Genomic DNA, 11861 nt, shown 5'->3' with positions numbered 1-11861 from the left:
AGCTGTGTAGAGACACACACACACACACACACACACACACACACACACACTAGCTGTGTAGAGATACACACACACAAACACACACACACACTCACTAGCTGTGTAGAGATACACACACTCACTAGCTGTGTAGAGATACACTCACACACACACTCACTAGCTGTGTAGAGAGAGAAACACACACACTCACTCACTAGCTGTGTAGAGAGACACACACACACACACTCACTAGCTGTGTAGAGATACACACACACAAACGCTCACTAGCTGTGTAGAGATACACACACACAAACGCTCACTAGCTGTGTAGAGATACACACACTCACTAGCTGTGTAGAGACACACACACACACACACACACTCACTAGCTGTGTAGAGATACACACACACAAACGCTCACTAGCTGTGTAGAGATACACACACACACTCACTAGCTGTGTAGCGATACACACACACACTTACTAGCTGTGTAGAGATACACACACACTCACTAGCTGTGTAGAGATACATACACACACACACACACACACACACACACACACACACACACATACACTCACTAGCTGTGTAGAGATACACACACACACACACACACACACACACACACACACACTCACTAGTTGTGTAGAGATACACACACACACACACACACACTAGCTGTGTAGAGGTACACACACACACACACACACACACACACACACACACTAGCTGTGTAGAGATACACACACACTCACTAGCTGTGTAGAGATACACACACACACACTTACTAGCTGTGTAGATATACGCACACACACTAGCTGTGTAGAGATACACAAACACACGCTCACTAGCTGTGTAGAGATACACACACACACACACACACACACACACACACACACACACACTAGCTGTGTAGAGATACACACACGCACACCCACTAGCTGTGTTGAGATACACACACACACACACACACACACACACACACACACACACAGCTGTGTAGAGATACACACATACACACACACACACACTCACTAGCTGTGTAGAGATACACACACACCACACACACACTCACTAGCTGTGTAGAGACACACACACACACACACACACACACACACACACTAGCTGTGTAGAGATACACACACACAAACACACACACACACTCACTAGCTGTGTAGAGATACACACACTCACTAGCTGTGTAGAGATACACACACACACACACTCACTAGCTGTGTAGAGAGAGAAACACACACACTCACTCACTAGCTGTGTAGAGAGACACACACACACTCACTAGCTGTGTAGAGATACACACACACAAACGCTCACTAGCTGTGTAGAGATACACACACACAAACGCTCACTAGCTGTGTAGAGATACACACACTCACTAGCTGTGTAGAGACACACACACACACACACACACACTCACTAGCTGTGTAGAGATACACACACACAAACGCTCACTAGCTGTGTAGAGATACACACACACACACTTACTAGCTGTGTAGAGATACACACACACTTACTAGCTGTGTAGAGATACACACACACTCACTAGCTGTGTAGAGATACATACACACACACACACACACACACACACACACATACACTCACTAGCTGTGTAGAGATACACACACACACACACACACACTCACTAGTTGTGTAGAGATACACACACACTCACTAGCTGTGTAGAGATACACACACACACTCACTAGCTGTGTAGAGATACACACACACACACACTAGCTGTGTAGCGATACACACACACTCACTAGCTGTGTAGAGATACACACACACACACACTCACTAGCTTTGGAGAGATACACAGACACACTCACTAGCTGTGTGGAGATACACACACACACACTCACAAGCTGTGTAAAGATACACACACACACACACTCACAAGCTGTGTAGAGATACACACACACACACACTCACAAGCTGTGTAGAGATACACACACACACACACACTCACAAGCTGTGTAGAGATACACACACACACACACACACACACACTCACAAGCTGTGTAGAGATACACACACACACACACTCACTAGCTGTGTAGAGATACACACACTCTCACTAGCTGTGTTGAGATACACACACACACACTCACTAGCTGTGTAGAGATACACACACACACACTCACTAGCTGTGTAGATACACGCACACACACTAGCTGTGTAGAGATACACAAACACACGCTCACTAGCTATGTAGAGATACACACATACACACACACTCACTAGCTGTGTAGCGATACAGACACACACACACACACTCACTCACTAGCTGTGTAGAGATACACACACACACACACACACAACACACACACACTAGCTGTGTAGAGATGCACACACAAACACACACACACACACACACACTCACTAGCTGTGTAGAGACACACACACACACACACACACACACACACACACACACACACACACACACACACACACACACACTAGCTGTGTAGAGATACACACACACACAAACACACACACACACACACACTCACTAGCTGTGTAGAGATACACACACTCACTAGCTGTGTAGAGATACACACACACACACTCACTAGCTGTGTAGAGAGAGACACACACACACTCACTAGCTGTGTAGAGACACACACACACACACACACACTCACTAGCTGTGTAGAGATACACACACACAAACGCTCACTAGCTGTGTAGCGATACACACACTCACTAGCTGTGTAGAGACACACACACTCACTAGCTGTGTAGAGATACACACACACAAACGCTCACTAGCTGTGTAGAGATACACACACACTCACTAGCTGTGTAGAGATACATACACACACTCACTAGCTGTGTAGAGATACACACACACTCACTAGCTGTGTAGAGATACATACACACACACACACACACACACACATACACTCACTAGCTGTGTAGAGATACACACACACACACACACACTCACTAGTTGTGTAGAGATACACACACACACACACTTACTAGCTGTGTAGAGATACACACACACACTCACTAGCTGTGTAGAGATACACACACACACTAGCTGTGTAGCGATACACACACACTCACTAGCTGTGTAGAGATACACACATACTCACTAGCTGTGTGGAGATACACACACACACACACACACACACACACACACTAGCTTTGTAGAGATACACAGACACACTCACTAGCTGTGTGGAGATACACACACACACTCACAAGCTGTGTAGAGATACACACACTCACAAGCTGTGTAGAGATACACACACACTCACAAGCTGTGTAGAGATACACACACACACACACACACACTCACAAGCTGTGTAGAGATACACACACACACTCACAAGCTGTGTAGAGATACACACACACACACTCACTAGCTGTGTAGAGATACACACTCACTAGCTGTGTAGAGATACACACACACACACTCACTAGCTGTGTAGATACACGCACACACACTAGCTGTGTAGAGATACACAAACACACGCTCACTAGCTATGTAGAGATACACACACACACACACTCACTAGCTGTGTAGAGATACACACACACACACACTAGCTGTGTAGAGATACACACACACACACACACACAACACACACACACTAGCTGTGTAGAGATACACATACAAACACACACACACACACACACACACACACACACACACACACACGCTAGCTGTGTAGAGATACACAACACACACTAGCTGTGTTTCAGCGTCTTTTTCTTCTGCCTGGTATGTGAAGGCTATCTCCATGTTTACTGGTGTAGAGATACATACAGACATCTTGCTATGTACTTGGTATTGCCACTCTTATTTAAGCCTCAAGGTTGTTGTGAATTGCCACTTCTATGAATGACATACACATTGTTATGTGGGCTGAAGAAGAACCTTCAATACTGAGATTGATGGTTCTTATGTCCGTTACATTGGAACAATGACACCCTTTTTCCTATATAGTGCACTAGATTTTAGCATAATGCCATTGGGCTCTGCTAGTGCACTATGTTTGGGAATTGTTGTATTTTGGGGGGATTCCGTCTTTGTCTAGCAATTTGATGATCCAAACAAACCATTAAAACGTTTTCTCAGTTGAAATGTGATCAACCACAGCTCTCAAGCATGAGAGAAGAACACCTCATTGAAACAGATCTTATTTCTGGGAAGATGAGTTGAATCAACAACACTGGAACACTGGAGAGTAATATTTGTAGTGACATCTGATCAATCCTTCACCGCTCTCCAAACACTTTTTAATTGGAAAATAGGAGATTTAGGGCTGTGTAATCACAATCCAAATATTTCACCCAGACCCAAATTCCCACGTGTGTTCTTGAGCTGAGAACACTGGAGCTTGTCTTTGCATAGCAACGTGTGCCTGCTCTGCCTTTCTGCCCTACCTGCCTGCTCTGCCTTTCTTCCCTACCTGCTCTGCCTTTCTGCTCTGCCTTTCTGCCCTGCCTGCCTGCTCTGCCTTTCTGCCCTACCTGCCTGCTCTGCCTTTCTGCCCTACCTGCCTGCTCTACCTTTCTGCCCTACCTGCTCTGCCTTTCTGCCCTGCCTGCCTGCTCTGCCTTTCTGCCCGGCCTGCCTGCTCTGCCTTTCTGCCCTGCCCGCCTGCGCTGCCTTTCTGCCCTACCTGCCTGCTCTGCCTTTCTGCCCTACCTGCCTGCTCTGCCTTTCTGCCCTACCTGCCTGCCTGCCTTTCTGCCCTATTTGCGCTGCCTTTCTGCCCTACCTGCCTGCTCTGCCTTTCTTCCCTACCTGCTCTGCCTTTCTTCCCTACCTGCGCTGCCTTTCTGCCCTACCTGCTCTGTCTTTCTGCCCTGCCTGCCTGCCTGCACCGCCTTTCTGCCCTGCCTGCCTGCCTGCTCCGCCTTTCTGCCCTGCCTGCCTGCGCTGCCTTTCTGCCCTGCCTGCTCTGCCTTTCTGCCCTGCCTGCCTGCCTGCTCCGCCTTTCTGCCCTGCCTGCCTGCGCTGCCTTTCTGCCCTACCTGCTCTGCCTTTCTGCCCTGCCTGCCTGCCTGCGCTGCCTTTCTGCCCTACCTGCTCTGCCTTTCTGCCCTGCCTGCCTGCCTGCCTGCGCTGCCTTTCTGTCCTGCCTACCTGCTCTGCCTTTCTGCCCTGCCTGCCTGCGCTGCCTTTCTGCCCTGACTGCCTGCGCTGCCTTTCTGCCCTGCCTGCCTGCGCTGCCTTTCTGCCCTACCTGCCTGCTCTGCCTTTGTGCCCTACCTGCCTGCCTGCCTTTCTGCCCTATCTGCGCTGCCTTTCTGCCCTACCTGCCTGCTCTGCCTTTCTTCCCTACCTGCTCTGCCTTTCTTCCCTACCTGCGCTGCCTTTCTGCCCTACCTGCTCTGTCTTTCTGCCCTGCCTGCCTGCCTGCACCGCCTTTCTGCCCTGCCTGCATGCCTGCTCCGCCTTTCTGCCCTGCCTGCCTGCGCTGCCTTTCTGCCCTGCCTGCCTGCTCTGCCTTTGTGCCCTACCTGCCTGCCTGCCTTTCTGCCCTATCTGCGCTGCCTTTCTGCCCTACCTGCCTGCTTTGCCTTTCTTCCCTACCTGCTCTGCCTTTCTTTCCTACCTGCGCTGCCTTTCTGCCCTACCTGCTCTGTCTTTCTGCCCTGCCTGCCTGCCTGCACCGCCTTTCTGCCCTGCCTGCCTGCCTGCTCCGCCTTTCTGCCCTGCCTGCCTGCGCTGCCTTTCTGCCCTGTCTGCCTGCGCTTCCTTTCTGCCCTGCCTGCCTGCGCTGCCTTTCTGCCCTGACTGCCTGCGCTGCCTTTCTGCCCTACCTGCCTGCATGCCTACCTGCCTCTGCCTGTCTGTCTGTATCCATGTGTCTGATTGTTTTGGCAGCACAATTTAGATCTTTCATGCAGCTGTGAATATTTGTTAAGAAGGCCCACATTGAAAGTAAAATCATTCCTTTTTGCTCCTCACACTTCAAACACTTGGCAGTGCTCTGGGAGCCATGAGAACACGGTGGGTCTCTGGAGAACCCAGCAGCAGAAAGGCCAAAGCTAGCTTGTGTCCAAAATGGCACCATGTTCCCTATTTAGTGATCTACTGGTCAAAAGTAGTGCACTATATAGGGAATAGGGTTCCATTTGAGACGCAGACCAGAGTCAAGCAGCTGCAGGGGAGGGGAGGGACCCAGCCGGTCTCTCTGACGAGGCAATGATACTGGAAAATATTATATCAAAACCCCTTTTCTTTTCCTTTCAATTCACTCTCTCCACCAACTTTAAGAGTCCCCATTTAAGATTTGAATAATTGTATCATATATATTTTATTACATGTCGTTTATTGTCTTTTTCCTCCACCAACAAGCTTATTTGGACCTTTTGTAGCTATGGGCTGTTTACTTGTGTTTTTGGCTTCAAAGTAGTTTTGTCCTCCAGTACTTTTCCAACTCCCACTCGTCTTTTACCTCCCCCCAGGTAGTGTAGGCCGTCTGTTGTGTTCGCTAGCCATGGGGCTCTCTCTTTCTTTCTCCCCCTCTCTCTATCTCTCTCTTTCTTCCCCTCTCTCTATCTCTCACTATCCCTCATGGAGGAAATGATACCTGCCTGAAGTTTGGCCCATCTACTCAGCATAGACGGACATCCTTGTGTTCGGGCCCTTCCTAATCTTTTTTTTTTGTTGCAAATACACTGTCAATTTGAGAATCTAGGCCTTGGAGAGTTTTCACCCCACGAGACCCACCATGTTTAAATGTGATGTCTTTAATATTGCCAGGCTGCTGTTTTCCCCCTGGCTGGCCTGCAAGGTCGGACAAAGCGTAGGTAGCTTCATTGAGAGCTGCCTTCATGGTTCAGGCTGAAGACTACTGTTGCCATATTGATTGTTATGCTTGACCTCTCTATGCGTTTAAGGTCCACTCTAGGGACAGATTGTGTTTCGACTTTAGCAAAGTAAGGACCTCATTCAAATATGAAAGGTATTTGGAAATGATTTCCTGTTCTATTCTGTAATGTGAAATGAATTGGCCTATAGAACCTATATTTCAGTTGGTTCAATTAAGTCTGCCAATATTAGTTATGCTCTTTCTCTTTTCGAACTATAAATACCCCATCTGACTGAGTGATAACCCTGAGAGCCACTGTGGCCTGCCTCTCCCATGTGAATTCCAAGAGTTGCAGAACACAACCAATCTGTGTGCATCCATATGGCAGAGGCTTGGCATAAGCAAACCTTTCAGCCTCAGTCAGCGCAGGGAACTGGGACCTCACTGTGTAGAGTGCCTCAAATGGCACCTTATTCGCAAATAGTGCACTACTTTTGAGCCCTATGAGCCCTGGTCAAAGGTTGTAGACTATATTGGTGTTTGTCTCGCTACGAGTTAAAGTTTATGCTTATCTAGACTGCGAAAGACTCAATTCAATTCAATGGAACTTTATTTGTCTCCTTTAGGGCCAAATCAATAGTAGGGTCATATCAGACTTTTCAGCAGTTTCCTCCTTACCCATCCAATACTTTTATAAATGTTAAAGGACTAGTTCACTATTTTACTTAATGTTAGATGATTCCTTACCCTGAAAGTTGTCTATGGACCAGGAGAAACTATGATTCAAGGTTCAGTTTACTTTAAACAGCAATTTCAAACTTTAGCAACCGCTAGCTAAAAATCTATGGAAGGGATGTGAGCATGTTTACAAAAATGATGTCCAAATCATCTGAAATCAACTCCATATTTGGTTTGATGTTACTTAACCCTCCTGCTGTGTTCTGGTCAAATTGGACCGATTTACACATTTTCTCTCTGAAAAATGTAGTTCATTTAATCTGATTGTCATAAGGTTCCATGACTTTGTCCACACAGGGCATCTGAACACACATTTTCATAAAATATGGTGTGTTTTATTTAACTGTTGTACACCTGTGGTGTTCCCGGTCAAAAATGACCAGTCATTAGAAGTAAATGTGTGAGACTACAATTAGTGTTTAAAATTGAGTTCAGGCACATGCCCATTCATCAGATGGACACACTTCCTCTCCCAGACCCCACATGCATGTGTGTTTGAGCACACACACACAATCTCACTTCCCTTCTTGGCTTCCATTGCAACCCCCATGGGAATCTTTTCCCAATAGAATCTTTCTCGCATGGGAACCACACCTGTTGGCATTCTCACAAACAATCGCAACATTGTTTCAATAATATATAGAACTTTTCTAACAGCTCTGGTATATAAAGCTTTTTTGAGGCATTGCTCACAATTCATTCTGTGGCAGCACAATGACCAAACAATATACTGTATGTGAGGCTCTTGATCATATATTTGATCCTGACACTGGTGAGGAGGAGAGAGGCCAGGAAACTGACAGTGAAGATGCATTAGAGGAGGAAGTGTCAGAAGTTGAAGACATCACAGAATATGATCCAGACCAAGAGACAACCGATGTGGAACAACTCAGCGATGAGGAAGAGGGCCCTGCTGAGGTTGTTGTTACATTCCGGTCAAAGAATTTATCCTGGACTTCATCCCCACCTGTGAGAGGAGAGGTTGGCTGAAAATGTTATCAGGATGACCCCAGGGCCAATGAGATACGCCATATCCCGGGTTTATGACATAACATCCTGCTTCGAACTGTTCCTGACAGAGTCAATCGAAACGATAGTGATAAACATGACCAACTTGGAGGGGAGATGCATTTACCAAGACAGCTGGAAGGAGGTAGACCGGACAGACGTCCAAGCATACGTGGATCTCTTGATTTTGTCCGGTTTGTACAGAACCAGAAACAAATTACCACCTGGTTATGGGATCCAGAGTCTGGTCGGGGGATTTTCCGTGCCACTATTGGACTCCAGACATTTCAGGTGTTGTCTAGGGGGATTCGCTTCGACAACCATGATACAAGACCAGGCTGCCGTCAACAAGGCAAGCTGGCAGCGATCAGAGAGGTTTGGCGCTAGTGGGTGGAGCGCCTGCCACTCATCTATAAGGACTCTATAAAGTCCAGACATCACAGTGGATGAGCGTCTGGTCACATTTAGGGGACGCTGCCCATTCAAACAGTGCATGCCAAGCAAACTGTGTAAATATGGAGTAAAGATATGGGAAGCATGTGATGCCAGGACAAGTTATGCCTGAAACATGTAGGTTTATACCTGCTGACCTGTTGGAAACCTACTGACGGTGTTCCCGAAAGGAACCAGGCAAACCTGCTGACAGTGTTCCCGAAAGGAACCAGGCAAACCTGCTGACAGTGTTCCCGAAAGGAACCAGGCAAACCTGCTGACAGTGTTCCCGAAAGGAACCAGGCAAACCTTCTGACGGTGTTCCCGAAAGGAACCAGGAAAACCTTCTGACGGTGTTCCCGAAAGGAACCAGGCAAACCTGCTGACAGTGTTCCCGAAAGGAACCAGGCAAACCTGCTGACAGTGTTCCCGAAAGGAACCAGGCAAACCTGCTGACAGTGTTCCCGAAAGGAACCAGGCAAACCTGCTGACGGTGTTCCCGAAAGAAACCAGGCAAACCTGCTGACGGTGTTTCCGAAAGGAACCATTGGAACCTTCTGACGGTGTTCCCGAAAGGAACCAGGGGAAGCGAGTGGTCCTGGAAATGACTGCAGGTCACCAGGGGCACAACATAACATGTGACAATTTCTTCACCTCATATGCTCTTGGTCAGGAGCTGCTCCAAAGAAAATGACCATGGTGGGGACGGTCAGGAGGAACAAGCCTGAGTTGCCTCCTGCCTTACTCACTACCAAGGACAGGGATCGTTTTTCCTCTAAATGGATCTTCACCGATACACACACACTTGTGTCCTGATGACAACTCTGCACAGGGATGCCGCTGTGAGTACCAGGGAGGACAGGAAGCCCAGCGCTGTCCTGGCTTACAACAGGAACAGAGAGGAGCTGACAACCTTGATAAGGTTTGTTACTCTTTATCTTTCAAGTCTCATGTACTTTTTTTTCTATTACCAGATTGTTTTATCTGCACCATAAAAATAAGACCTGTTGTTGTTTGGTGAAATGCGGAGTCCTGTTGTTGTTTGTGAACAATATGGAGTCAATTCTAGTCATTTGAATATGTAAATATGTTTTGGATGTGATAAATTAAAACAACGCTTTGATGCAATTTTTCATGTTACTAAGTATCACTTGTATGTACTCATTATTTTATTTACTGATTGTTGCACTTTTGCCGGTTACTGGCACATACTCTTATAAGAGGATGAGGGCACGTTGGCCCATGGTGGTGTTCTTCAACATCCTAGATGTGTCGGCCTACAACGAGCTTGTCGTGTGGATGGAGGTGATTCCAGGCTGCAAGCAGGGGAAATTCTTCAAGAGGAGACTATTCCTAGAAGAGTTGGGGGAAAGCCATGGTGACACCCCTCACTCAAAGGCGCCAACACCTTCCTCCAACACCATCCTCTGCTGGATTGGTGAGAGATATACAAGGGCCAGAAGCTAGATCTACGGCCGGCAGAGACAGAAGAGACAAGAGGAAGAGGGGCGATCTGTGTGCACCAAGAGATGTCAAAACGAGCATTATGTGCCATAAACGCAGTGCATATATTTGCCAGGCACATACAACAACCAGCCTGTATTGTCAACATGTGCATGAGATCAACACAAAATGTATCTACCATTGATTGACAGATTGTGAACATTTTAATGTTTTTGTTATTGTTAGTACTGTTATTGTTACTGTTGGTCTTTAATGTGTTCAGACATACATTTTGTAATATGTATGTTCTCAGGTCAATGAGGCCTACAGGCCATAAATAGCAAATAGAAGTTCAAAACTTGTAATGTTCACAGGAACTTAAGTTGATAAAAATATCTAGCACAACATTAGGTGATAATATATGTATTATTATGAATTTATAATCAGCCATAATGGGGGCGGTTATTTTGGACCGGGAACACAGAATTAATGAACATGAAACGAACACACAGGAGGTGATTTGGCCATAAAAAAAAACAACATGCTCACATTACTTCCATTGATTTGTAGCATGTGGTGGCTAAAGGCAGCTGAAGTTTGTAATGGCTATATATAGAGAACTGAACCATGAATTACAGTTTCTCCAGCCCCATAGACTACGTTCAGGGTGAGAAATCGTCTAACGTCAAGCTGTAAAACAGTGAACTACTCCTTCAATAGAGTCATGTCAGCTATAAGCACTCGAATGTCAAAGCCAAACCTCCTCATGTACTGTATATATTTAGCAGACACAGGCTAACTGTGATGTGGCTGTATTTGATCTAAGTGGAGTTGCCGTATAAGAGAGCTCTTGGTTTGTAATATTTTCCTTAGATATCGTAATAACATGGGGTCCTTAGAATATAATAGTATATGCCATTTAACAGACGCTTTTAACCAAAGTGACTTTTTCATCCTCAAATACATTTTCTCATGGGTGGCCACAGTGGGAATTGACCCTCGATCCTGACGTTGGAAAAGCGTCATGGTCTACCAACTGAGCCACACAATTCACTCTTCACAAACCCAGACACTCATTGAACGGGTTAGTGGCAAATATTTTTGAGCAGCCTTTAAGGAAACTAAGCAGTGAACCTCTGCCTTGGCTCCAGAGTGAGTCACCTAGCAGATAGGTCCTACAGTAGCTTCACCGCCACAGGCTCAGCTGCCGCTCTTCGTTAGTGGTGCTTCGCCCTTCTAGGCCTGAACATCTCTCTGTGTACAAACACCACTGACCTTACCAAACACTGCTGGCTCCTACACAACGTGTGTGGGTGTGGGTGTGTGGTGTGTGTGTGTGTGGAAAAAACACTTCCCCCTACACCGCTGGCTCCTACACAACACACGGCTCATTCATCAGGCGTGACCCGCCACCAGCCAGCTTAGCACTTGTCTGTCCTACTCACAGATGTATAGAGGAGCAGC

At 46.8% G+C, this 11861-nt stretch overlaps 1 protein-coding gene across 2 annotated transcripts in view; it reads left to right on the top strand.

The window, feature by feature from the left end:
* kiaa0586 (KIAA0586 ortholog) overlaps window positions 1-11861 on the top strand; it is a 146686-nt gene that overhangs the window by 133766 nt on the left and 1059 nt on the right. The window lies entirely within an intron of this gene.

This window comes from Oncorhynchus mykiss, chromosome 19 (assembly GCF_013265735.2).
Source record: "Oncorhynchus mykiss isolate Arlee chromosome 19, USDA_OmykA_1.1, whole genome shotgun sequence".
NCBI lineage: Eukaryota > Metazoa > Chordata > Actinopteri > Salmoniformes > Salmonidae > Oncorhynchus > Oncorhynchus mykiss.
The sequence above is the reverse complement of the archived record's forward strand: the minus strand, read 5'-3'. Positions and strand labels throughout refer to the sequence as shown.